Source organism: Stegostoma tigrinum, chromosome 18, assembly GCF_030684315.1.
Source record: "Stegostoma tigrinum isolate sSteTig4 chromosome 18, sSteTig4.hap1, whole genome shotgun sequence".
NCBI classification, from domain to species: Eukaryota; Metazoa; Chordata; class Chondrichthyes; order Orectolobiformes; family Stegostomatidae; genus Stegostoma; species Stegostoma tigrinum.
In genome coordinates this window covers 45683114-45710695 of record NC_081371.1, presented here as the reverse complement: position 1 = coordinate 45710695, position 27582 = coordinate 45683114, and the positions used below count along the sequence as shown (strand labels likewise).

At 45.1% G+C, this 27582-nt stretch overlaps 1 protein-coding gene across 8 annotated transcripts in view; it reads left to right on the top strand.

Moving 5' to 3' along the window:
- Positions 1–1555: 1555 nt before the first annotated feature.
- Positions 1556–27582, top strand: part of frs2a (fibroblast growth factor receptor substrate 2a) — a 103461-nt gene continuing 77434 nt past the window's right edge. For 3 of the 8 annotated variants that reach the window (XM_059652489.1, XM_059652492.1, XM_059652490.1), the window contains exon 1: positions 1556–1689. The gene's annotated coding sequence lies outside the window, so the exon portion shown is untranslated. Of the gene's footprint in view, positions 1690–26035; positions 26055–26176; positions 26197–26561; positions 26668–27582 lie in introns of those variants that run through there. The other 5 variants (XM_048549234.2, XM_059652491.1, XM_059652494.1 and 2 more) reach the window with 4 other exon arrangements.

The following is a 27582-nucleotide window of genomic DNA, read 5'->3' as shown; positions in this document are numbered from 1 at the left end:
CATTCCCCCACTGGCTGTCACTGCGCACAGGGGGCATTTCCCCCCTTCCCCCACTGGCTGTCACTGCGCACAGGGGGCATTTCCCCCCATTCCCCCACTGGCTGTCACTGCGCACGGGGGCATTTCCCCCCTTCCCCCACTGGCTGTCACTGCGCACAGGGGGCATTTCCCCCCTTCCCCCACTGACTGTCACTGTGCACAGGGGGCATTTCCCCCCTTCCCCCACTGGCTGTCACTGCGCACAGGGGGCATTTCCCCCCTTCCCCCACTGGCTGTCACTGAGTACAGGGGGCATTTCCCCCCTTCCCCCACTGGCTGTCACTGCACACAGGGGGCATTTCCCCCATTCCCCCACTGGCTGTCACTGCGCACAGGGGGCATTTCCCCCCTTCCCCCACTGGCTGTCACTGCGCACAGGGGGCATTTCCCCCCATTCCCCCACTGGCTGTCACTGAGCACAGGGGGCATTTCCCCCATTGGCTGTCACTGCGCACAGGGGGCATTTTCCCCCTTCCCCCACTAGCTGTCACTGCACACAGGGGGCATTTCCCCCCTTCCCCCACTGACTGTCACGGCGCACTGGGGGCATTTCCCCCCTTCCCCCACTGGCTGTCACTGAGCACAGGGGGCATTTTCCCCCTTCCCCCACTGGCTGTCACTGCGCATAGGGGGCATTTTCCCCCTTCCCCCACTGGCTGTCACTGAGTACAGGGGGCATTTCCCCCCTTCCCCCACTGGCTGTCACTGAGTACAGGGGGCATTTCCCCCCTTCCCCCACTGGCTGTCACTGCGCACTGGGGGCATTTCCCCCCTTCCCCCACTGGCTGTCACTGCGCACAGGGGGCATTTCCCCCCTCCCCCCACTGGCTGTCACTGAGCACAGGGGGCATTTCCCCCATTCCTCCACTGGCTGTCACTGCGCACAGGAGGCATTTCCCACATTCCCCCACTGGCTGTCACTGCGCACAGGGGGCATTTTCCCCCTTCCCCCACTGGCTGTCACTGCACACAGGGGGCATTTCCCCCCTTCCCCCACTGACTGTCACGGCGCACTGGGGGCATTTCCCCCATTCCCCCACTGGCTGTCACTGCGCACAGGGGGCATTTTCCCCCTTCCCCCACTGGCTGTCACTGCACACAGGGGGCATTTCCCCCCTTCCCCCACTGACTGTCACTGCGCACAGGGGGCATTTCCCCCCTTCCCCCACTGGCAGTCACTGAGCACTGGGGGCATTTCCCCCCTTCCCCCACTGACTGTCACGGCGCACTGGGGGCATTTCCCCCATTCCCCCACTGGCTGTCACTGAGCACAGGGGGCATTTCCCCCCTTCCCCCACTGGCTGTCACTGAGCACTGGGGGCATTTCCCCCATTCCCCCACTGGCTGTCACTGAGCACAGGGGGCATTTCCCCCATTCCCCCACTGGCTGTCACTGCGCACAGGGGGCATTTCCCCCATTCCCCCACTGGCTGTCACTGAGCACAGGGGGCATTTCCCCGCAGAGTCTAAACACGCCCCTCGCCCTCTGACCCGGAAGTCTCTCCGGAACCCCGCCCCCTGAGGCCTGTGTTCTTCCAGGAAGCGGCGCAGCGGGTTCGGATCCTGATCCCGGGGACTGTCACCGATTCCCGGGTTCCCGGGGTCCGGCCGGGGCCGGGACAGCCCAGTGAGTCCCGGGCGGAGGGAAGGGTAAGAGTCCGTTTCTAACCGCCGGTTCCGCGACTCCTGAGCCTGACTGAGGGAGCCCCGTACAGTCACACCCCCCCCAATCCATCCATCACACCCCCACATCTCTCCCTTCACATCCCCCCATCCAACACCCCCCCATCCAACACCCCCCCATCCATCACACCACCCCCATCCATCACACCACCCCCATCCATCACACCACCCCCATCCATCACACCACCCCCATCCATCACACCACCCCCATCCATCACACCACCCCCATGCAACACACCACCCCATCCATCACACCCCTCCATCCAACACAACCCCCAACCAACACACCCCCCCCATCAAACACACCCCCATCCAATACACCCCCCACCGATCCATCACACCCCACCGATCCATCACACCCCCCATCCACCACACACCCCCATCCACCACACACCCCCATCCACCACACCCCCCATCCAACACACACCCCCCATCCAACACACACCCCCCATCCAACACACACCCCCCATCCAACACACACCCCCATCCAACACAACTCCCCCATCCATCACACCCCCCATCCAACACAACTCCCTCCATCCATCACACCTCCCATCCATCACACCCCCCATCCAACACACACCCCCATCCAACACACACCCCCATCCAACACACACCCCCATCCAACACACACCCCCATCCAACACACACCCCCATCCAACACAACTCCCCCAACCAACACAACTCCCCCATCCATCACACCTCCCATCCATCACACCCCCCCATCCAACACAACCCCCCCATCCAACACAACCCCCCCATCCAACACAACCCCCCCATCCATCACACCCCATCACGACCCCCATCCATCACACCCCCATCACACCCCCCCAACACATCCATCACATACCCCTATCAATCACACTCCCCCATCACAACCCCCCCATCCCTCCCATCACATCCCCCATCCAACACACCTCCCATCACACCCCCATCCATCACACCCCCCCATCAATCACACTCCCCATCACATCCCCCCAACTCTCCCATCACCGCCCCCCCATCTCTCCCATCACCGCCATCCCATCCATCACACCCCCCCATCTAACACCCCCCCCATCCAACACACCCCCCATCAATCACACCCCCTCATCACAGCCACCACACCCCCCAATCCATCACACCCATCACACCCCCCCATCCATCACACACCCCCTCCAACACACCCCCTATCACTCCCCCCCATCCATCACACACCCCAATCCATCAGACCCCCATCTCTGCCATCACAACCTCCCATCCATCACAACCCCCCATCCATCACAACCCCCCATCACAACCCCCATCCAACGCAACCTCTATCCACCACAGCCCCCAACACCATCCCTCCCATCACCGCCCCGCCACACACCCGCCCATCCCTCCCATCACACCCCCCCTCCCTCCCATCACACCCCCCCATCACACCCCCCTCCCTCCCATCACACCCCCCCATCTCGCCCCCCCCATCCCTACCATCACACACCCCATCCATCACACCCCCCAACACCATCCCTCGCATCACCACCCACACACACACTCCCCCATCCCTCCCATCACACTCCCCCATCCCTCCCATCACACTCCCCCATCCCTCCCATCACACTCCCCCATCCCTCCCATCACACTCCCCCATCCCTCCCATCACACTCCCCCATCCCTCCCATCACACTCCCCCATCCCTCCCATCACACTCCCCCATCCCTCCCATCACACTCCCCCATCCCTCCCATCACACTCCCCCATCCCTCCCATCACACTCCCCCATCCCTCCCATCACACTCCCCCATCCCTCCCATCACACTCCCCCATCCCTCCCATCACACTCCCCCATCCCTCCCATCACACTCCCCCATCCCTCCCATCACACTCCCCCATCCCTCCCATCACACTCCCCCATCCCTCCCATCACACTCCCCCATCCCTCCCATCACACTCCCCCATCCCTCCCATCACACTCCCCCATCCCTCCCATCACACTCCCCCATCCCTCCCATCACACTCCCCCATCCCTCCCATCACACGCCCCCATCCCTCCCATCACACTCCCCCATCCCTCCCATCACACTCCCCCATCCCTCCCATCACACTCCCCCATCCCTCCCATCACACTCCCCCATCCCTCCCATCACACTCCCCCATCCCTCCCATCACACTCCCCCATCCCTCCCATCACACTCCCCCATCCCTCCCATCACACTCCCCCATCCCTCCCATCACACTCCCCCATCCCTCCCATCACACTCCCTCCATCCCTCCCATCACACCCCCCCATCACACCCCCCCACCCCTCCCATCACACCCCCCCACCCCTCCCATCACACCCCCCCACCCCTCCCATCACACCCCCCACCCCTCCCATCACACCCCCCACCCCTCCCATCACACCCCCCACCCCTCCCATCACACCCCCCACCCCTCCCATCACACCCCCCACCCCTCCCATCACACCCCCCACCCCTCCCATCACACCCCCCACCCCTCCCATCACACTCCCCACCCCTCCCATCACACTCCCCAATCCCTCCCAACCATCTCCCCATCACATCCACCCCAACACACATCCCCACCCTCGCATCACACCCCCACATCAATTACACCTCGCCCATCGCTCACATCACACCCGTCGCATCTGTCGGATCACCACCCCCCATTACACCCCGCCATCCATCACCCCCCCAGCACACCACCCCATCCATCACACCCCCCCATCACATCCCCCCCAATCGCACCCACATCATACCCCCCATCCCTCCCATCACTGCGCCCCCACCCACCCCCATCCAACACATCCCCATCCCTCCCATCTCTGCGCCCCACACAGCTCCCCATCCCTCCCATCACCGCTCCCCCCACACACCCCCCCATCCCTCCCATCACTGACCCCCATCACACTCCCCCATCCCTCCCATCACCGCGCCCCCATCACACCCCCCATCGCTCCCGTCACCGCCTCCCATCACACCCCCCTGACACACCCCCAACCCTCCCATCAGCCCCCATCACACCCTCCAACACTCCTGTCACCCCTTCATCACACCCCCCATCACACCCCACAACCCTCCTATCACCCCCCCAACACACCCAGCCCTCCCACCACCACCATCACACCCCGAGCCCTCCCATCAACCCCCCATCACCAGCCTCACTCCCCCAACACACCCCCACCGTGCGTACCTTAGTCTCCCCCCGCACATTGTGAACCACGGTCTCCCCCCCAACACCTCTCCCCACAGTGTGAGCCTCGGTCTCCCCCCACACACCCCTCCCCACAGTGTGAACCTCAGTCTCCCCCACACACCCCTGGGTTCTGATGAAGGGTCTAGGCCCGAAATGCTAGCTGTCCTGCTCCTAAGATGCTGCTTGCCTTGCTGTGTTCATCCAGCTCCACATTTTGTTAGCAAAATTGCATCTGTTTTTTTCCACCATTCGTCTTATCCTAACCTCAAAGCTACATAGTATAGCTCTCGGAGTTTCCATTTTTGAGCTCAGTGTTTGGTCAGATATGTAACACATGCTTTACTTCTTGATTTATTTGTTTAATACTAGGTTGGTGAGTGTAAAATAGAGCTTCCAAATTTATGTTGCAGGCCATTACCAAGTGCTGATAGAGTCAATGAAAGAAACTGGGTCCAAGTTTACTCTGCATTTATAAATTGATATGGAGACATTGTGATAAGGATAACTAAAAGTGGGCTGTCATTGGCAGGGTATAGCAGGCAGGGAATAAAATGCAAAATTCTTATCAGAACTGTCAGCTTCAAAGGGGGAGGGCTGCGTCTTTTCTCTGAGACTAACTTGGAGTCTAAGGAGTGTATGTCATTTGAGTGGGTCATTTGTCAGTGCTGAGTTTTGATTTGTGTGGGAAATTATATCTTTCCTGAAGGATGCATAGATTAGTTGAGGATTGTTGTTTCGGCAAGAATGCGGATTTTAATGAATTGTGTGTTGAGAAGAATGAAGATTTAACTGGAGATGAGCAAGGACTAAATTTGTTTAGCAGCTAGGGAACATCTAAACTATGCTATTGGCAAATATTCAGTGTTTGGTTATTTTTGTTGTGCTAAAGATAAACCAGAGGTTTTGCTTGATTTAGTTGGAAACATTACATTTGTTGGATAACTTTCTTCACCTAAATCGTATAATGTTGACAGAAATTTGAATTTGCACTGCAGTAACTCTGTCAATAATTAACTGTGCACCTTAGAAGAATGACCATAATAAACACAGGCATGATTAAACACTCATGTGTTTAATACATCTGTGTTATTAGATACAAGTTTTATGAGCATAGTTGTTTTGATTTGTTGCTTCTTGGCTTGGAGGATTACTTGAATTTCATATGATGTAACTTGATTTACCCAGTACTGATTCTTTTTAAAAAATCTGTTCCTTCATTATGTTTGAAGGCATGATTTCCTGAGTCAGTTGGCACTTATTCATTTGTTGTTTCGCAGATTTCAGGACTTTTGTTATTTCATTTTTGAAGACTACAAAACATACACTTGTATTTTGGACTTTATTTGGAAACCATCTAAAAATGAGTCACAAGATAATAAAATGTGAGGCTGGATGAACACAGCAGGCCAAGCAGCATCTCAGGAGCACAAAAGCTGACGTTTCGGGCCTAGACCCTTCATCAGAGAGGGGGATGGGGGGAGGGAACTGGAATAAATAGGGAGAGAGGGGGAGGTGGACCGAAGATGGAGAGTAAAGAAGATAGGTGGAGAGAGTGTAGGTGGGGAGGTAGGGAGGGGATAGGTCAGTCCAGGGAAGACGGACAGGTCAAGGAGGTGGGATGAGGTTAGTAGGTAGCGGGGGGTGCGGCTTGGGGTGGGAGGAAGGGATGGGTGAGAGGAAGAACCGGTTAGGGAGGCAGAGACAGGTTGGACTGGTTTTGGGATGCAGTGGGTGGGGGGGAAGAGCTGGGCTGGTTGTGTGGTGCAGTGGGGGGAGGGGACGAACTGGGCTGGTTGAGGGATGCAGTAGGGGAAGGGGAGATTTTGAAACTGGTGAAGTCCACATTGATACCATATGGCTGCAGGGTTCCCAGGCGGAATATGAGTTGCTGTTCCTGCAACCTTCGGGTGGCATCATTGTGGCAGTGCAGGAGGCCCATGATGGACATGTCATCAAGAGAATGGGAGGGGGAGTGGAAATGGTTGGCGACTGGGAGGTGCAGTTGTTTTTTGCGAACTGAGCGGAGGTGTTCTGCAAAGCGGTCCCCAAGCCTCCGCTTGGTTTCCCCAATGTAGAGGAAGCCGCACCGGGTACAGTGGATGCAGTATACCACATTGGCAGATGTGCAGGTGAACCTCTGCTTGATGTGGAATGTCATCTTGGGGCCTGGGATGGGGGTGAGGGAGGAGGTGTGGGGACAAGTGTAGCATTTCCTGCGGTTGCAGGGGAAGGTGCCGGGTGTGGTGGGGTTGGAGGGCAGTGTGGAGCGAACAAGGGAGTCACGAAGAGAGTGGTCTCTCCGGAAAGCAGACAGGGGAGGGGATGGAAAAATGTCTTGGGTGGTGGGGTCGGATTGTAAATGGCGGAAGTGTCGGAGGATAATGCGTTGTATCCGGAGGTTGGTAGGGTGGTGTTGCTGGTTGCCATCTCCAGCACATCCCTCACCTTCCTGGACCTCTCAGTCTCCATCTCAGGCAACCAGCTTGTAACTGATGTCCATTTCAAGCCCACCGGCTCCCACAGCTACCTAGAATACACCTCCTCCCACCCACCCTCCTGCAAAAATTCCATCCCCTATTCCCAATTCCTCCGCCTCCGCCGCATCTGCTCCCACGACAAGACATTCCACTCCCGCACATCCCAGATGTCCAAGTTCTTTAAGGACCGCAACTTTCCCCCCACGGTGATCGAGAACGCCCTTGACCGCGTCTCCCGCATTTCCCGCGACACATCCCTCACACCCCGCCCCCGCCACAACCGCCCCAAGAGGATCCCCCTCGTTCTCACACACCACCCTACCAACCTCCGGATACAACGCATTATCCTCCGACACTTCCGCCATTTACAATCCGACCCCACCACCCAAGACATTTTTCCATCCCCTCCCCTGTCTGCTTTCCGGAGAGACCACTCTCTCCGTGACTCCCTTGTTCGCTCCACACTGCCCTCCAACCCCACCACACCCGGCACCTTCCCCTGCAACCGCAGGAAATGCTACACTTGTCCCCACACCTCCTCCCTCACCCCCATCCCAGGCCCCAAGATGACATTCCACATCAAGCAGAGGTTCACCTGCACATCTGCCAATGTGGTATACTGCATCCACTGTACCCGGTGCGGCTTCCTCTACATTGGGGAAACCAAGCGGAGGCTTGGGGACCGCTTTGCAGAACACCTCCGCTCAGTTCGCAAAAAACAACTGCACCTCCCAGTCGCCAACCATTTCCACTCCCCCTCCCATTCTCTTGATGACATGTCCATCATGGGCCTCCTGCACTGCCACAATGATGCCACCCGAAGGTTGCAGGAACAGCAACTCATATTCCGCCTGGGAACCCTGCAGCCATATGGTATCAATGTGGACTTCACCAGTTTCAAAATCTCCCCTTCCCCTACTGCATCCCTCAACCAGCCCAGTTCGTCCCCTCCCCCCACTGCACCACACAACCAGCCCAGCTCTTCCCCCCCACCCACTGCATCCCAAAACCAGTCCAACCTGTCTCTGCCTCCCTAACCGGTTCTTCCTCTCACCCATCCCTTCCTCCCACCCCAAGCCGCACCCCCCGCTACCTACTAACCTCATCCCACCTCCTTGACCTGTCCGTCTTCCCTGGACTGACCTATCCCCTCCCTACCTCCCCACCTACACTCTCTCCACCTATCTTCTTTACTCTCCATCTTCGGTCCGCCTCCCCCTCTCTCCCCCCATCCCCCTCTCTGATGAAGGGTCTAGGCCCGAAACGTCAGCTTTTGTGCTCCTGAGATGCTGCTGGGCCTGCTGTGTTCATCCAGCCTCACATTTTATTATCTTGGAATCTCCAGCATCTGCAGTTCCCATTATCTCTAAAAATGAGTCACAGTCAGCGGTGGAAGGGCAGCACGGTGGCTCAGTGGTTAGCACTGCAGCCTCACAGCGCCAGGGACCTGCATTCGATTCCAGCCTCGCGTGACTGTCTGTGTGGAGTTTGCACATTCTCCCTGTGTCTGCGTGGGTTTCCTCCGGGTGCTCCTGTTTCCTCCCGCAGTCCAAAGATACGCAGGCTAGGTGGATTGGCCATGCTAAATTGCCCATAGTGTTCAGGGGTGTGTGGGTTATAGGGGGATGGGTCTGGGTGGGATGCTTCAAGGGGCGGTGTGGAGTTGTTGGGCCGAAGGGCCTGTTTCCACACTGTAAGGTTGAGACATTTTGTTGTGTAGAAAATTGTAATAGATAAAATGGTCGACTGCCTTACTTCTCTGAAACCTGTGACTGTTCTTGATTCAGTTACGTTTCATATTTTTGCATTGCATGGTGGTGGTTCTTCTGCTATTTGAGACTGATTAGAATATCTTCTGCTCTGTGTGTGGATAGGCCCTGGTCTCTCGTCAGCTGATTTTTGCAACTGAGATAACACAGTGTGAAGCTGGATGAATACAGCAGGCCGAGCAGGAAAGTTGACGTTTCGGGTCAAGACCCTTCTTCATGGTGGGGTGGGGGGGAAGTGGGGGAGGAGACAGAAGAAGGGTCTCGACCCGAAATGTCAACTTTCCTGCTCCTCTGATGCTGCTTGGCCTGCTGTGTTCATCCAGCTTCACACCGTGTTATCTCAGATTCTCCAGCATCTGCAGTTCCTGCTGTCTCTGTAATGATTTTTGCAACTGTTTATTTTGGCTGAAATGCATGTACAATCACTTGCCAGGCTGTGGCTGAACTTCACTTGGCACATGTTGACACTTGTATTGCAAGCTGCATAGACTAAATGATAGTGGATATGTAATTTTCAGAATGATACAATCAAAATACTTACCATCTGGCCTTTACAAATTTTCTCTCTCCAATTGCATTTTGGTAGACATTACTACCTTGCACACAAAAAATGCAATTAGAGCGTATGCTGGAAATCTGAAGCAATCACAGAATGCTGGAGAAACTCAGCAGGTTTGACAGCATCTGTGGAGAGCAAAACAGAGTTTCTGACTCTTCAGCAGTCAAAGGTTTGCTACCATTTTGCACAAGGTGAATGTAGTTTACCTAGAACTGCATAATATACCTGTGTTTTGTGCTTCAGAGAATTTAGATTGCAATACAGAACATGATTATTTGCCAACATCTTCCATAGTATCGTATAACATGCCCATACCTAATGTCAATTGTCAAGATAATGGAGGTGGTAAAAACATAGGTCATTGTTGCCCATTTAGATGGGCAATGTTAAATTTAGCTTTATGCTTACCCATTCTTAACACCTTTGGCAAAAACACTAACCTTCTGCTGGGTTGCATTCACATAGGAACTGGAAACACTTCATTTCCTAGATCAGCTAAATTATTGCTCTAATGTTTGAACTCTTTTGCAAGGCATGGAATTGAGTTGGTGTACTTCAGTTGTAGGTGCTTATTTTGCATCTATAATGTCGTAAGATGACTGAAGCAAAAATGAGACAATAGTAACAAATAGACTTGGTCGAAGTCTACCTTTAGTAGATCTTGTGAAGCATCTTGAAAGTATGGTAAGATAGAGGTTTAGTGAAGGATTCTGGATAAATGTAAGTTGCTGTATTCATAACAGACCATTTTTTTTCTTATTTGTTATAAGCGTGTATTTTCCCTTTATGCATTCTGTCCGACAACTCCAACAATAGCTTTCATTTGTATGGTACCTTTTAGCATCATGAAATGTCTCAAGGCTCTTCACATGATCCTTGCCAAATTTTAAGATAGCTAAGCAAGCTTAGATCAAGGTGATAGGTTTTAAGGCACATTTTCAAGGAGAGTCAAGTGGTTGTAGTTGGCACAGGCTTTTCAACTTAGCTCAGTTCCTCAAATGTGAATTCATGTGGGAGACCACTATTAATAAAACTATTAAGATGTAAGAGCAAAAGTAGGCCATTCAATCCATGGAGTTTGCTCCACCACCCAGTGAGATCCTGGCTGGCCTGATAAGCTTCAGCTCCACTTTCCTGCCTCTTCCCCAAAACCTTAATTCCCTCACTGGTTTAAAAACATATTTCAGCCTTGAAGATACTTAATGGCTCAATCTCTCTAGCCCCCTGCAGTAAAGAATTGACAGATTTACTACCCTCTGAGTGAAGAAGTTTCTCTACTTATCTGTCCCAAATTGGCAAACCTTAGTCTGAGATTATGCCTCCTCATCCTAGACTCTGTGTCAAGGAATACATTTCTGTACCTAATCTGTCAAGTTCCCGAAAAATTTTTTGTGTCTTGTAAAACAGTTTCCTAAAAACAGAGAGGCTAACTGGCCTATATTTACCTTTTATTTTGTTTACTTCCCTTTTCAAACAAAGATGTTACATTGGCAGTTTCCATTCTCTGGCACCTTTTCAGAATCTGTAGTTGCTTCTTTTAATATCCTAGGATGTATCTCATTAGGTCCAGGGGATTTACTAGTCTTTGGCCGCAAAAGCATTCCAATGTATGTCTCGTTTATAAGAGGTATATGAGAGTATCCTTGGTCTTTGATTTTTCCTTCCCCATTCTATGCGGATGGTTGTTCTTTCCCTTTACCTTGTCATACTGCCACAATAAAGATTTGGAATTCACCCTGTTGAGGAAACACAAATGCAAGCCCCTGCATTATTGTTGACCGTGCTTTGGAATTTCAAAATTTCATCTTATCCCTTGGCATTATGCCTATTGCAATATTACAGGCCTTATTTCATGATAAGACCTGTTATACATAGCCTAGCAGATGCAGGGGATTGATTATAAAAGTTGTAACCTAATTAAGGAATTCAAAGAATGATTTGAGTGAAAGTTTAGTTTTGTAAGTCATCTGTTGGTATGTATTTATAGTGTGCCTTGTAATTACTCTTGGGACTTTAATCACTTAATTATTTTCTTCTAATGACTGTTAGTGGTGATCCAAACAGCCCACCACTTTCTGCTTATACTAAATTGTTAAAACTGCTGTTTTTGAAATTCATAAATGTAAGACAAACGGTATGCACACTTGGTTAGAATTAACATTCTATCCAATATGGTATTTACCAGAAGGAATTTGAAGATATTTAATTTTTGAGGATATAGAAAATGGTTTTAAGGTCATCTTTTAAAGTGCCCGAGAATTGATTTTCCAACTTTGTAAACTATGGCATGCTTGTAATATGTTTGCGTCTGAGTGAGAAGATTGTGGGATCAAGCCCCATTCTAGTAATCTGAGCGCATAGCTCCATTCCTGTGAAACAGAAACACGAAGGGATTATTCATGGTTTACAGTAGTCTTGTACCATTTGCGGTTCTATCTGTCTGATGAACTTTTTAACCATGAATTCATTTTCTTTCAAAGTTGGAGATACAAGATCCAGCAGTATTATCACTGACAGTAGAATTCTCCTAAGTGTCTTGCAAAGGGACATCATTGAGGAATAAGAGGCATTCCACACTGTATGCTTACTATTCAAAAATCAGATCTGGATCTTACTGCTTTCAATCATTTGTGTACATATTGTCAAGGTATCTCAGTTCCTCTACCCCAAACACTTTAGCTAATCTCGGCTGGTGGGCTGCAATTGTCCTTAGTGCCTTTCAACTTTGGATGTCAACTACCCTTCAAATCTCCTGTTGATGGTCACCATTCGGTATTACTTGAAGAAAAGTGCATGTATGGTTTGAAAGTAATTTGGGTTGCTGGTCTCCCCCTGGAAATACAGTGAGGTATGGGTGCAAGTGGAGTGGTACCCTGCTGAGAGTGTATTTTTAAAAACTTATTCTTTCCTGGAATGTGAGCATCACTGGCTGAACTGAATGAAACACCCAAGCATGCCGGATGGCAGTTAAGTCAACTCTGTTACTGTGAGCCTGGAGACACGTGGGCCAACCAGATATAGATGGCATGGTGGGATTTGAACCCATGTCCCCTGGGTATTAGCCTAGGACTACGTTACCGCAATACCACTGCTGCATCCTTTCAGAGAGATGGGTGAGAAGTTTAAGATGAAACAAATAAAAACTTGTTTTTGATTAGCAAGTGTGAGATTTGTGCAGCTTTTCAGGGAAGGGCAAAATTCGGTGTGTTTTTTTAGAATGGAGAACAGAATTTGGAAGAATGGTCTTGATACTGTATAACTGTTAACAGAACTTTGTCATTTTATAAGCTAAATCCCCCAGCACTTAACAGAGAAATTTATTTTTGACTTTGAAAATGTTGAATTGTCACCTGCTTGCTGGTTGACCATGAGAGTTTTTTAAATCTTTCATTCCACTAAAGAAATTAAAACATTGAGGTGTCACTTCTGTGACCTGGTTTCCTATTTGTCTTGTTCACAAGATTCGTCACAGTTTGACAAATGGATTGTTTTGTATGAATGACTGTTGTAAGAATAAGTGTCTTCATGTTGCAGTAGAAAAAAAACTTAGCTGAAGGTAGATGAACATGTCAGGGTAGTGTTTGGCGAATTGTGCCAAGAATCTTCAACTGGAGCAGTTTGCAGAAGCTGTCACCTTGAGATGGTTGGTGAAGGAGGGAATATACATCAACCAACAGCTCACTTGTATAGCTTATGAAACCAGCTTCAGGGTCATTGGAAGTAGTGAGGAACTAATTGGATAGCTCCTTCAAACTGTAATGGGCTGAATAGCCATCTATTGAGCTGAAAGATTGTATATTTCAGAATAAAATAACCAAGGCCTCTGAGCAGGTCACTGATTTTGAACTTCACTCACACAGTAGGAGTTTGTGGTTGGATAAAACTGTTAATATATAAGGTGATGGTCATATATACATACCTAAACGAGATTCGTTTGAGACGTATTTTAAGAAGCTTGTTCGATGCGTCAACACAAAATGTAAACAAAATGTCAGGTTTTTTGTTAAACTATCTGACATGTCCGTGTGAAAATCCTCATCATTTCACATTTTGCCAATTTTTTTTGCTCCTTTAGTTTCCTAAAGCACTGACTTTTGCTTGGCAATGGTCCAATTGTTAAAAATTGTACATTCCTTCCTGTTGCACTTAGTGTGCACTTGACTTTCGCTTTTACTTTTCAAAGGAACTCTCCAGGAATACACAGCAATAGTCAGTCTGTCTGCAATCTCTTAATTGACATCTGTATAAATTCATCTCACGTTTACTTGACAGCAGTCTCTTACTTGACCGCTATAAGAATCCACTATTTATGTATCAGCAATTACACCTTGTAGTCTTGGAAAGATGTACCTTGGCTGTTTCACAGCTCAATATTATGTGTTTTGCATGACACCGTGTTCGTATCCTTATAATACAGCATGTATTCCATCTCACTGAGTAAACTGCCATTACACTTGAAATATCATGCTGCCAAAAAACTTGGGGTGGGGGGAAAGTTTTTTCATAATTTACAATATCTGTAAGAATTCAATGACAAAATCTGCTGGTTTCTTTATGTCTACGACCTGTTCATCAGCCATACTATTATTCTTGTCAAAAAGACAAAAACAACCAGTACTATATAACCGGGAAATTCATCCTTCACAACACTTCAATTTTGCTGCTAAACTAGGACTGTGTCCCATTAAAGCCGGAATATGTGATAACTAAACTGACTCAATTGCATCAACAATTCCAGCCATAACAACCTGCATGTTAATGCCCTTCACATAGGAAGGTATCCTAAAGTGCTTCTCAGCAGTATACTCACAGAAAAATGCAAGGGAATAGTGACTGCGTATTTCAGGTTGTAGACCTGCCTCCTAAGGGGCTTTCTTCCTTTTGGGAAAGATTGTTTTGTATATGACTTCAATGAAAAGGCAAATTAGTCAGTGTGTATGAATCCACTAGCTGCTATTTGTGCTGTTTCAGAACAGAATTATACCCCAGTGGTGGGATCATTAATTGTATTTGTTAACACATGTTCAGAGGCTGAGCTGGTCACACATCATTTCCTAGTGAGTGCTGTATTATACATTGGTATAATAACCTGATAATGTTAGTATGTTTTCATCAAAGGAAATGCTTTAGCGACCCATCTGTCAGAAGAGTTGCATTTTCTGCTATGATTGTGTCAGTTGTGAGACTGGCAGAAAGAACGAGAATGTAGTTTACAAACCCTGCCCCAGTGTGTACACTCTGTTTCATTCTGAAATAGAAATTTTGCTGAGATTTTTTTTCATTCCAAGTAATGTTGTTGAAAGCAATTTTTTCCTTAGGTATTTCAAATATGTAGACATCAGGGTGCGGGGGTAGAATCTTCGTCAATGAAACTGTGATAATATTTATTTATTGAACTAAAGCACAATCAGCCATAAATGCAATTCAGAGTTGCTAGAGAATTTGCTTACAAACCAGTACTGGAAGATCTACCAACTGTTCTGTCCAATATTGTCAGACACGAGGATCCAAAATACAAGTGGAGATATCGAGCCTCAGCCTGTTATATCAGGTAGAGCATTATGCTGTGCATTGTGGACTATATAAGCTAATAGATAAATAGTTAAATGCATGAAGTAAAGCATAAATAAGTGGGAAGAAAAAGACTTGGGTTTTTGAGGTGCAAATCCAAAACACCTCATAGTTAATAAAGTCTTGATAAGACCTTATTTAAAAAAAAAGAAAAGAAGTAAGCCATTCAGCCCCTTGAGCAAGTTCTGCCATTCAGTTGGATTGTGGTTGATCTGACATTCCTCATGTCCACTTTACCGTCCTTTCCCTGTAGCCTTTGATTCTCCAGCTGATTAAGAATCTGTCTAGCTCAGACTTAAAAATGCAAAAGAACTCTGCCCCACAGCTCTCTGTGGCATGGTGTTCCAAAGTCACTCAAACCTCTGTTCCTTTAACCTTAGTCTTAAATTGATGCTCTTAATCCTGAGTTCCTGTCCTTTGGTGATAGACTTTCTCATGAGGGGAAACATCTTCTCAGCTTTTTACCCTTTCAAGCCCCTTAAGAGTCCTATATATTTCAATGGATCACTTCTCATTCATCTAAACTCCAGTGGGTAGGGACCCAACCTGTTTAGCTCATAAGACAACCCGTTTGTACCAGGGATCTTCCAAGTGGACCTTCTCTGAACTGTCTCCAATGAGTTGTAACTTCCCTTAAAAAAGGAAACCAAAGCTGCTCACAGTACTTCAGATGCGGTGTCACCAGCACCTTGTACAGTTGCAGTAAGACTTCCTTAATCTTATAGTTCAACCTCCTTTCAAAAAAGGGTCAACATTTGTTAGCCTTCCTGATTGCAGTGTCTGTGGTTATCATTATTTTAATGTAGGGCACAGTTGCAGAAAGTATGCATGGGATAGAGGGATCTGAATTACCAATTTACTTATTTATCCAAAAACATCACATCTGACAATGTAGCTCACCATTAATACTGGACTGAAGTGTCAGCCTTGATTTCGTGTTCAACTATCTCAAATTTTGCCTGAATCCACAACCACCTGATTCCGAAGTGAGTAAGCTATTGCTGAGACCTACAAAAATCATTTAGGACTTTCACAGAAAAATCAGGGTTATGTAAAATTCAGTCTTTGATTAAAAAAATTCTGCAATATCACAGCATGAAAATAAAACTGAAATTATTCAGTGATCCTGTATTATTAGTCTGATGATTGATTTTCTGGGTAAACTGTTTTATAGGAGTGTGGTTATAAAATAGTGTCTCCAGTTCAAGATCTGGACTTGTCATGCTTCAGATTTCACATTTCTAACTTCTTACAGGTGCAATGCAATCCAAAGAAATAGAGAAAGCCAGGCAAAGCCTGAAACCTGAAGTTAACAACACCTGATTGTCTCAACAACAGGTACAATTACCTGGAGACCAAAATTAATAGGTATTATTCAGTCTAGCCATATTGCTTTGATCAATGACATGGGGAAACTGCAAATAGTGCAGAAATTATTCACGAATTGTGGTTTTGTTACTGAATATAACTGATAACCTTTTGGAGTTTATTTTCATTTGTAAGGCCCTAATGCAGCATAATCCTATTTTCTTTTTAAAAGTAGCCTCATCAACCCTTATATTTTAATGTTGATGTTGAATTACATTCATGTACATACTTGATAAGTTTAGAAACTAAGACCTCAAACCAGAAAACAAGTCCATTGTAAATGTGTCAAGATAATTGCAATTGAAGGAAAAAAATCAGAGTTAACATTTTGGGTCTGTTGACCCTTCCTCAGAACTGTTCTTGACAGATGCAGCCAGACCAGATGAGCCAATCCAGCAACTTCTGTTTTTGCTCCTGATTTACAGCATCCGCAGTTCTTTCAGTTTTTAATCCTATTAAATAGTTAGTTAGAAGGGGGCTCCATAAAGAGGTCATGTACTCTCAATGCAGTGTTTTGTGAAGTCTGCATGATGCACAGTAGTAAGTCCCATGAGAGCTTATAATGTATGAAAAAATTGCCATACTTAATACTGGTCTTGAAATGCTGCTTTTGATGCAGTAGGCTTGGTTGAAAATGCTAACACTTGATGGAATTTCCTGAATTTTAAAAGACTGCTGACTGCAATCTGCAACTTGCTTGGCTTTCAAATATAAAAATTATTTGGCCTTACAAATTGCAATTGTTTTATTATTTAGCTACGTTAGGGCAGTAAATTTTAGTTTGTGCCACCTACTGTCATGTCACTGATATAAAATGATTATCCAAAGCATGGCTTGCTTTGGCCCACTGAACCCTGTCCAACTCTTTTTTAATACACCATTTATTTATAGCAAAGCCACAAAAGAAATTGGCAAGCAACCAATGTAGTATATTGCAGCAATTGTTTGGTCAGCTGTATTGACCCTAATTCAGCTTTTTTTTGACTGTTTGTAGTCTTATTTTCTCAAAGTCCTTTTTCATCTTCGGTCCTCTATATCCCGTTTGCAAAAGATTACAAAAAAAATGTTATTTTTGTGCAATAATAAATCTCTTCTGAGCATTTTATTCAAGTAAAAGGGTTAAAAATGCTTTGGGAATGATGATTTGGAGAAGCTATGTTCCAAAGTGGCGGTTAATGCTTGGAACTGGAGAAACTGATTTTTGTTTTGATTCCCCATTTATAGAAGGTAATCTTTCATACAGCAAGCTTGTTTATGGGTTTTGGACTTCAATAGCAAGGCCTGAATTTATCGTCTATCCCCAGTGCTTTGAAGGTTGTATAAACCCTTTCTAGAACCTGTATTGAATGTATCATGTAAATATATCCTCATTGCTGTTGGATAGGGGTTCTAGAGCTTTGATGCAACTGTAATGAAACCTTTGTTTTTATTTTTATTTTAAGGCTTTTTCTCAGCATTTTGAGAATAACTTAGAGGACAGTAAAGAGTGAAGTGAGTTGCTAAGTGGGTAAGCACATCAGAGTCCTTTCCTGAATTTTGTTCCATACCAATGTAGCCATGATTTTACATGATGGGGACTGTTTACATACCGTGAAATTTTAGCTGGTATCCAAATACTTGTGTTTGGATTTCTAATTCGAAATCTCTTGCTTGATGTAGTTTTGATTGTTCTCTACCTATTCACTCATCATGTATCTCCTTCAGTCTCCCTTGTTTTTGAAAAAAAATCCATTGTCTCAGAATGGTTAAACACTTTGCCGAGATTGGAAGTCAAATGTAAACAAACATAGTTTGGAGCTTGTTATTGACTGGCGCAGACTGATGGGCCCAAGGACTTTTTACTGTTCTGCAGACCTCTAACTCTATCATGTGATATATATATAGAACATAGAAAAGTACACACAGTATAGGCCCTTCGGCCCACGATGTTGTGCCGTGGATTAATCCTAATCCAAAAACAAAATAACCTAACCTACATTCCCCTCAATTCACTGCTGCCCATGTGCATGTCCAGCAGTCACTTAACTGTCACTAATGACTCTGCTTCCACGACTACCACTGGCAAAGTATTCCATGCGCTCACAACTCTCTGGGTGAACAACTTCCCTCTGACTTCTCTCTATACCTTCCTCCTAACACCTTAAAACTATGACCCCTTGTGGCAGTCAGTCCTCCCCTGGGAAAAAGTCTCTGGCTATCGACTCTATCCATGCCTCTCATTACCTTGTACACCTCGATCAGGTCACCTCTCTTCCTCCTTCTTTCCAAAGAGAAAAGTCTGAGCTCAGTCCAGGCAGCATCCTGGTAAACCTCCTTTGCACCCTCTCCCAAGCCTCCACATCTTTCCTATAATAGGGCGACCAGAACTGGACACAGTATTCCAAGTGTGGTCTCACCAGGGTTTTGTAGAGCTGCAGCATAACCTCGCGGCTCTTAAACTTGATCCCCCTGTTAATGAAAGCCAAAACACCATATGCTTTCTTAACAACCTTATCCACTTGGGTGGCAACTTTGAGGGAGCTATGCACTTGAACAGCAAGATCCCGCTGTTCCTCCACACTGCCGAGAATCCTGCCTTTAATCCTATATTCAGCATTTAAGTTCGACCTTCCAAAATGCGTCACTTTGCAGTTATCCAGGTTGATCTCTATCTGCCATTTCTCAGTCCAGCTCTGCATACTATCAGTGTCTCGCTGAAGCCTGCAGTAGCCCTCGATACTATCAATGACACCTCCAACCTTTGTGTCATCAGCAAACATACTAACCCACCCCTCAACCTCCTCATCCAAGTCATTTATAAAAATTACGAAGAGCAGAGGCCCAAGACAGAGCCCTGTGGGACACCACTCAGCACTGACCTCCAGGCAGAATACTTACCATCAACAACCACTCTCTGCCTCCTGTCAGCCAACCAATTCTGAATCCAGACAGCCGAATCACCCTGTATCCTATACCTTCTGACTTTATGAATGAGCCTGCCCTGGGGAACCTTATCAAATGCCTTGCTGAAGTCCATGTGCACCACATCCACTGCTCGAACCTTGTCAACCTGTCTCGTGAACTCCTCAAAGAACTCAATAAGATTTGTAAGGCATGACCTGCCCCTCACAAAGCCATTCTGACTCCCTTTAATCATGCTATGCCTTTCCAAATAGTCATAAATCCTATCCCTCAGAATTCTTTCCAAAACCTTGTTGACTACAGACGTAAGACTATTATCAAATCAATTCTCATTCAGGTTTTTTGCTTCGAATCCTACATTGTGTGTGCCACAGGTGGTATTTTAAAATTACCAGACCATTATTTGAAACTATAACAGGTTGGCCTTGAGCATTCATCACCCTAGTTTAAATCAAGTGGAATATCTTGTTTTTGTGTAGTTTGGGTAATTTGCTCAGCTTCAAATGTAATCATCGTCGTTACTGGCTCACATCTCACTTAAAATCCTTGCACCTTGATAAATAAATGCTACGGATGTGGCATACACCTGTAAGTGGTTTTCAGCATTTCATTTCTAATGTTTATGATCTGTTTCAATGGTAAATTTCTTGCTAAGTGAGTATGTGAGAAACCTCATGATGCCAACAACTAGTGTTAACGTCTTGCACTCTATTGGAGTGGCTGGCTTGTGCAGATAACTGGAATTTCAAGCCAAAAGCTGGCCAGCTCTGGCTCTGGTGCTGAGTTCGCAGAGGCTCCAGCGTCAGCCTTGGAGGCGGCTAGAGCCAGGACCCCAACCAAAGACCAGTGGCAGCCTCTGAAGGAGCATCGACAGGGCAGCAGGAGGTATGAGACCAGGCCTATGGCTCCAGCTCGGACATGTTGATTGCAGATGTGATGCTGACTGTGGAGGCAGGCCTGTAACTGAGAGCCCAGAGCCTGTTACCGAGAACCAGGCTGATGTCAAGCAGCGAACGGAAGGGTAGCGGTGGGTAACAAGAGGAGGGAAAGATTAACTCTATTGCAGTTAGATCTTAGGTTATATTTATTGTTTCAAAATCGCCCCGGATCATAGTGGCACTTTGTATTTTGCACCTGACAAAACACTTTTAACTGTGGTTTATATACATGTCACAATTAATCTAAATACATTTGTCTTGTAACAGACACATGCCTCAGCCTTTTTACAATGCATCCACTTCAAGTGTCATGACTTTTCTGGGTTTGTGATATTGCAGTATAAAGATATTGCTGATGGAATCTACTTGAGAGATTTGAAAACACAATGGAAGCTGTCTTTGCACAGAGGATCGTCTTTCTTGATCAAATCTCTGGAGATACTTGGTAAAGTTGGAAATATGCAGCTAGAGGAAATTTTTAAAATGAGACAATGTTGCAGATTCACGTTATTCCGTGGGGTCAGCAGTTGTTTAACATTCACAATCTTGCCTGTATTGTGACAGACTCCATGAGCAATGTAAATGGACACACCAATTTAGCTGTCATTAACCCAGCACTAGCTTGTTAAATGTTAATCTTCGTTGACATGCTGCAGTTGTCAATAAATGTAAATGTTTACTGCCTGTGCCTTAGCCATAGCAATACTGTCAGCTATGTAAATATAGTCAGCTATATACTGAATTCTATCTGTATTGCTAAAACATGTTTTAGCTAACTGTTGCTCAGTTGTTAATCAGAAACCATCTCATCCAAATGGCAACTGACATGTTGTGATCCCTCTGTTAAGCGGACAGACCAGCATCCGTACTTTGCGCCTGGCTTGGGAAAGTGATCTTGGTCTGGAAAATGTAGAATTCAATTCTTCCTACACCAGTCTTTTGTTTGGGCATCTATCAATCAAAAGGTGCACAAACTCGTACGTTGGCATTTCCTTAGGGAGCCATATTTATTCAGAATGCTACACAAATCTGTGCAGTGATCACCCTTCTAAATTGAACCAATTCAATTTGTCTGGTTCAGTTTTTTTTTTCATTATTCATTCAAGGGGTGTTTGCATCACTGGTAGAATTTATTGCCCAGAAGACATTTAAGAGTCAACCACATTGCTGTGGGTCTGGAGTCACATTTAGGCCAGACCAGATAAGGATGGCAGATTTCCTTCTCTAAAGGACAATAGTGAACAAGATGAGTTTTTCCAACAATCAACAATGGATTCATCCAGATATTGATTGAATTCAAATTCCACCATCTGTCATGGCGGAATTTGATTAACAGCCCAGGGATAATACCACTAGACCGTCACCTCAATTCTACTTGAAGCTTGCCCTGAGTGTGTATTTGATGTGTTTGAGATTGTTGACTGTTTCAGTTGTGTCAACTGTGATCTGTTCCTTCCACTGGATGTGGTTTGAATCTCAGGGATTGTACTTGTAATGAGATCTGTGCCTGTTGGTAGATTGTTACTCATTGTATTGATCATGTAGAAGATTAGTTTGTATATTTGCAGTCCTGTGTGATTCTGCCATTGCTCGAAACTGGAGATCCACGAGTGACATCTGTCTGTCACTGATTGTTGTGAGGAATGCCACTTGTTGATGTACATGCTCTTCACAATGCATAATTGGAATATGTTGGCACAGTTCCCATATTAATTTTACCTGTGTGTGCTGTCCTGCCTTTTCAAGACATAATTTAATACCATAAAAGCTTCTGATCACCTTTTACCAGTGACATGTTGCATCTTCTGAAATTTGCTTTATCTTTACATGACTCTGAATCTCCGTGTATCTGCACCTTCGTAACGCTATCCTTACTGCTGGTTTTGTACCATTTTCTTGATCATTTGTGTGACTTTACCTTTGAAAACATTTCCTGCACATGTGTGTTTAGCGTCTGCTTGATGACACCTGCTTTGATATTATGGTGAAAGGACACATTTTGTCAGAGTGTTTTGTTTTGCCTTCATCAGGGCAATTCACCAGAATATCTCTCACAGTTCAGATGAAAAATCAGAATTTATACTGCATTAAGGGAGAGAATTGATTGGTTGGCAAGTGGACTCTGAATGGTAGAGGTGTTGCCACGGAGAGTAAATCACTCATGGTGATTGATAGTTAACTGCCATGTATTGTTTAGATTTTAAACCAGTTCGATTGGTTGGTTGCTCAGGGAATTGTCCTGAGAAATGAAACAGTGAGTGGATGTCACCTATTTTTATTGAGTTGAAACAGGCTGTGTGTGTGTACATGCTGTTTCTGTTGGTACAGAGCAAGGCTTTCTATGTTAACGTACATGAGTTCTATAACACATGTGCATAATGCAAGCCAATTAATCCTGAAATTGATTGTCAGCATAATTCCTTACCTTTTCATAAATATTCAGGTAATATTGTACAACCACAGAATCATATCTAATGTTGGACACAGTTTTGAGAGTTTAGCAAGTGTGGGCTGAGGATAATAATTTGGACCTTACATGTTGTAAACGGCTGAAGGGACCTGCTGTTTGCTTTGAGACGTATGGTCTATACTTGACATTAGATTGACACTGAAATTCATATGCTGACGTGGGCCCAGATATGCCTTTTTAATGTAGAACAAGCTTTTAGTGTTGTTAAGCTGGATTTTTTTTTAGGAGTTCTGTGAAGCTGTGATTTCAGAACTATTTAACTGCCTTTCTTAAAACTAGATAAAAAGCCTATCATTTTTATTTTTAGAAAGGGTGAGGGGTAAAGTACTGTGTGCTTCAGGATAGGTATGCAACATTTTTGGATTTATTTGTAACATTAGTATTTTTAAGTGTGGCAGTTTATATCTTGAAATAACTTGCATTCAAATCAAAAAGAAATTAATGTACCACCTTGGTAACAATGGGTCTCACACTGTCTGCACTATGAGGATCTGATGCTGCTGAAGGTTGGGAAACTGTTATTTTGTCTGAATTCTCAGTTGTCCAATTCTGTTGTGTGGTTGGTCTTCAATTGGGTTTCCAAATATCTGTCACTAAGATATTAGAGTCCTGTGCAGATGGCCACTGCAGATATCATGGCGTGGCTTTTGCCTTCAGGTGGGTGTTTTACCTGATGTAGCAAAGCCTATGTTATCCTGCACAGCACAAGAAACTGGGCATGGATATCTTGGACCAAAACAGAAGTTGCTGGAAAAGTCCAGTAGCTCGAGCAGCCTGTGAGAAGGGAAATCGGAGTTAATGTTTTGGGTCCAGTAACCTGGGGAGGTTTGGGGAGGTGATGGCCTCCTGGTATTATCGCTGGACTGTTAATCCAGAGATCCGTACAATGTTCTGGGGACCCGGGTGTGAATCCTGCCAAGGCAGATGGTGGAATTTGAATTCAATAAATATGTGGAATTAAGAGTCTCATGATGACTGTGTTGATTGTCAATTGTTGGAAAATCCATCTAGTTCACTAATGCCCTTGAGGGAAGGAAGCTGCCGTCCTTACATGGTCTGGTCTACTTGTGACTCCAGACCCACAGCAATGGGGTTGATTCTGAACTGCCCTCTGGGCAATTTGGAATGGACAATAAATGCTGCTTAGCCAGCAATGCCCTCAACCCGTGAATGAATAATGAAGAAACAGGTTCAAGCATTACTTTCATGGCTACAGAAAGACCTAGGCTAACATTAAACATTTTAAATTACACTGAGCAGCACTCTTCTCTTTGTGTGTTATGCATCAAATGATCCCTCATCAAATCAGGCCTTTAGACCCTCAGGTCACACGCTATGATGCAGTGATGACATCGTGAGCATGTTTCTCATAGTCTTATGTCAGTATAATTTGAGACAGAACATATTTCCCCTTCTTGTACATAGTACAATAGGAGTACTTTTTCAATGGATTACAATGGATATATTTTATGCTTGCCCATGAGTTCACTCAGCGAGAGAAGTGCTTCATCCCCTAATCTGTGAACTGTAGTTTCTGTTCTGTGTTTTCTCAAACTCTATACCTTTTACACAATGTTAAGCATGCCTAATTGAAACAGGCTTAATGTCTTACACAGTAATGTACTTTAGAAAAGAATCAATGATTTATTTCATCATCCAGATTCCGCCTCAGCTACTGACTCACGCATTATTGTGTCAGTGCAAAGTTGTTTGAGTTTTATGCCAGTGTTAACCTTGTATCATTTTTGTCAAGGCTGAAATTGATTTTGAAGAAAAGCAGACTTGTTCCTGGACACTTGTGCTCAAAATTTATTTGCCCTGTAAGTTTGCTGGAAGTACTAGTTGACAACAGTATAGCAAAAGTAAAAGAGCATCTCGGTGAAGAATGGGACAAAGTGTTTCTTAACCAATGAGACAAAAGGATTGAGAAGTAAACAAAGGAATGTCTGTGAAGGAGGGTGAAATTGAGTGGGTGAATTCAAATTAAAGACAGGTATGAAAAGGAAACAGATTGAGTTGAGAGAGAGGAAAAAAAGACAAAGTGTAATTATAATTTTGGCATTTGAAAAATCTGACAGCAATTTCACTACCTCAAGGAGTGAGATTAGTATCTGTATTTGTACATTTGGAATCGTGTTAAATTTTACTGTAGATATGTTAGCTGAGTGATGAAATAAAGAAAGCTATAAACCTACTGACCAAAATTTGAACAGTCGAGTTCACTAACTTAAACTGTTTTTGAACTTTTTCTTATTGAACTTGAGCTTTTACTTTTCTGTTTTTTTCTCCCAGGAGATTACTTAGACGCTAAGAATGGAGGAAGGAGGAAGATATGTTTAGCAATGATGATCTGGCCGTTATAGAATAGAATAGGTATAGTGTGGGACAGGCTTGATGGACCAGTTAGACTTTTTTTCTCCTCACTTTTCTATGCTGGCAGCTTTCATTTCTCAGCCAAACAAGATTTTATTGGTCCAACACTGCGGTTGAGTGTTTTCAGAATTTTATACAGTACGGTAACCAGCTAATGTTTTATGGAAAATTACTCTGATTACTAATAAATATTTGTTTTCTGTTGGTCATTTGAACATTTTTGTGTTTAAGCTACAGCATATACACTTAATTAGTTCTGCACTTTGAGAAGGAGTGCCTTGAAAAAATTGTAGCAATGTAAGTTTGAGTGTAAGTCCCTTCTTTTGGGAGGGTTCTGTACTCAGTTTTATGAAAGTATGAAAATTTATAAATTAGCTCAGTCTGAGACATGACTGGAAAATTCCACTTGCAGACCTTTAGGGGTGAATGACTTCCCAGCTTAAAAACAAAGGAACTCTCTAACTTATGAGGAAATTTGGTGTGTTTTTATTTTATTAGGCCTTTGTGGTTTCATTGTTTCTTTCCGTATCTGATTTTTGTGAGACCTACTCCAACTATCCCTTACAAATGGGAAATATGTGCTCTGTCTGCAGCAAATATTTGTTTTATTCATTGATTTTTATTTAGCATTGTTTAAAGCTCACAATCGTAATTACTTTTACTGTTTGGAAGTTACTTTAGTTGAGTTTTTAAAAGGTCCCACTGATCTCAGGGTACTGATTGCAGTGCCTGAACAGTTAAGGACTGGTGAGTGAAAGTCATGCATGCCATTAGATGTTATAGATGCATTCAAGCCTAAACCAATTGAATTCTTCCATCGCTGGTTCACTGGAATGCTAGTTCTCCAAAATGTCAAAATTTGGATGTAACCCAGGAGCTAGAGAAGAATGTAAGCTTTTATGTATTGAAAAATATTTAGCCTTGCTAGTGGGAAGGAATAAGTAAAAGACTGTGTGTTTATGAACTTAATTTAACTCTTTAAGGAGAGATAAAGTTATAGGTTTCACATGAGCATAAAGTTAATGTACAAAAGTGTGTGTGTGTGTGAATATAATCCTCTAATCTTGTGTGAATTTAAAACCTCTCCATGATTGCTACTGTTACTGCTGTAATGATAACTCTCACAAGCAAGCCAAATATAAGTATATATTTATGCACGACCAAATCCAGAATTGATTTTGAAGAGGCACTTTGGCTGGGCGAGCTCATAGAATAAACAAAATATCACACCAGGTACAGTGAATTCCGGGCATTCTTTAACTTGCTTGAAAGGCCGTCTTAACTTGCTATAGCCTGGAGTACTTGGAAGTTATGGAACTCCAGCTTTTGAGAAAGCTTTGCCGTGAATCTTGTTGCTCAGGTATGCAATTTTAAAATTTAATAAGAAAGTATATGGATTCATTTGGCAGGTCAGTGGTGCTGGCAAAGCTGTTGCTGTGATCGAAAGTTCAAGAATTTCATTTTATGACATTATACAAAAATAACTTTCATAGCATCAAAGTGATTTTATTTAGTTTTTAAGACCAAGTATAGCTCTGCAGGCCTTATTTAAGTGTTGCATGTGTGTTAAAATAATCTATTCCTAATTATGGTGTTAAGAATTGAATATACTGAATATTGTGTTGGTCTTCAATTTCTCTGTGGTCTGTCTTTACTGAAGGCTCACTTCTTTTTATCAGAAATATGTTTTTCCACAGCAACAGTAGATATAGTTGTAATGGATTCTTTTCCAGAGTGGTGTGCAATTGGAGAGAAGGCTGGCAGCTCCTACCACTCTTGACTTGAGTGTAGAACACTGTACTGCTTATTATACGATGATAATTAAGCAGTATTTAGTTAAGATTAGATACCTTAAAACTGTGCTAACCAGCTTGCAACAATCAAAGTCTTGAAATCTACTCGGTCACGAACCAACAGCTGGAAAGTGATTTTTGTCTACATAACTTTCTTTTTGATCAGAGAAACATAGGCTGAGTAGATACCTAAGCCGAATAGAAACGTAGGAAATAGGAGCAGGAATATAGGCCATTTTGCCCTTTGAGCCTACTCTGCTATTTAATACGATCAAGTCTGATCATCAAACTCGGCACCCTTTTCCCACTTCCGTCTGATATCCTTTGATCCCTTTAGCCCTAGGAACTGTATCTATCACCTTGAAAGCATTCAATATTTTGGCCTCAACCACTTTCTGTGGCAAAATACTCCACATTCTCTCCACTCTGAGTTAAGAAATTTCTCGTCATCTCAGACCGAAATGCCTACTTTAGTATCCTTG